General features: G+C 45.8%; 1 pseudogene; it reads left to right on the top strand.

Annotated features, from left to right (window-relative positions):
• Nucleotides 1-203: 203 nt before the first annotated feature.
• Nucleotides 204-929, top strand: LOC102282607 (ribonuclease H2 subunit B pseudogene; annotated as a pseudogene).
• The last annotated feature ends 415 nt before the right edge of the window (nucleotides 930-1,344 follow it).

Here is a 1,344-nt window from a genome sequence, read left to right as displayed (position 1 = left end):
CACTGAAAGCCTGGCCGCTGTGGACTCCGGAAATGAAACGACATTCGCCTGGCAGGCCGTGCTGCTGGCAGTGCTGCGCAGCGCCGCGCGCCGCGCTTCCCGACCGTTCTGCCTGCACTTGCCAACCGCCTCTCGCCGAGTCGCGCTCCGAGGACTGAGTCGCACTCCGAGGACTGAGGGCCGCCGAGAGACAGACGAGCGGCATGGTGGGCGGCGCGGACGGCGGGGACGGGGCTCGTGCCTGGCAGCACATGTTCCTGCTCCTGGAATATTTAAAGGATGCGTCAAAGAAGATGAAAAGTGGGCTTGTGTTTATAAAACTGGCTAACCCACGTTCAGGGGAAGGAGCCATTTACTTGTTGAATATGTGTCTACCGCAGCTGTTTGAAATAAAAATTTTCAAGGAAAAAAAATTATTGGTTTATAAATGAATCAGTTCAAGCAAGAGGTCTTCTTCACTTTGCCACACCTATGGACTCTCTGTTTCTACTTCTCCATTACCTTATAATGGCCAGTAAAGAGGGGAAGTTTCAGCCCCTGGATCAAGTTGTGATGGATGACGTGTTCCCGGATTGCAACTTGTTGCTGAAACTTCCTGAACTTGAGGAGTTATAGACACGTGACAGAGGAGAAAGAAATAGACAAGAAGAAATACTACAAGAACAGCAAAGAGAAGACATTAAAATGATTAGGAAAAAAAAGGTTAATGAGAAAATGGCAGCATTAAAAACCAATAAGGTAAATGTCAGTGCCAGGGTACAGTCTATTGCGTTTTTCTCTAGTGACCAGGCTTCCAGTGACAAGGACGAGTATTATGTCCATTATGCCCATGGTCTGATATCTGATCCATCCCTAAACAATTAAGTGATAACTTATCTAAATATTTAAAGCTTCCAGAACCTCCAGCTTCAGTGCCAAACCCTCCATAGAAGAAAACAAAGTTATCAGATAAGCCTGTAGAAGCGAAAGAAGATTACACTGTTTAATTGTAAAGATTTCAGGACTGTGAAGAAAAATAGTAAATTGACCACGACTCAGAAGGCTTTTGGAGAAGGAAATGGGAACCCACTCCAGTGTTTTTCCCTGGAGAATCCCAGGGACAGAGAGCCTAGTGGGCTGCCATCTATGGGGTCGCACAGAGTCGGACACGACTGAAGCGACTTAGCAGCAGCAGCAGCAGAAGGCTTTGGCTAAAGTTAACAAGTGTGGAATGAAAAGTATTGATTCCTTTTTTGGTGCAAAACATGTTAAAAAAAAATGGGAATGATTTGGACCTTTGAAAGTGAAATTGAGCGAAAATATCTGCTTTCTTCATGTCCCACTTTCATCCTTGCCACCCTACTT

The sequence above is a fragment of the Bos mutus genome, chromosome 11, assembly GCF_027580195.1.
Source record: "Bos mutus isolate GX-2022 chromosome 11, NWIPB_WYAK_1.1, whole genome shotgun sequence".
NCBI classification, from domain to species: Eukaryota; Metazoa; Chordata; class Mammalia; order Artiodactyla; family Bovidae; genus Bos; species Bos mutus.
This window is presented reverse-complemented; position numbering and strand designations above follow the sequence as displayed.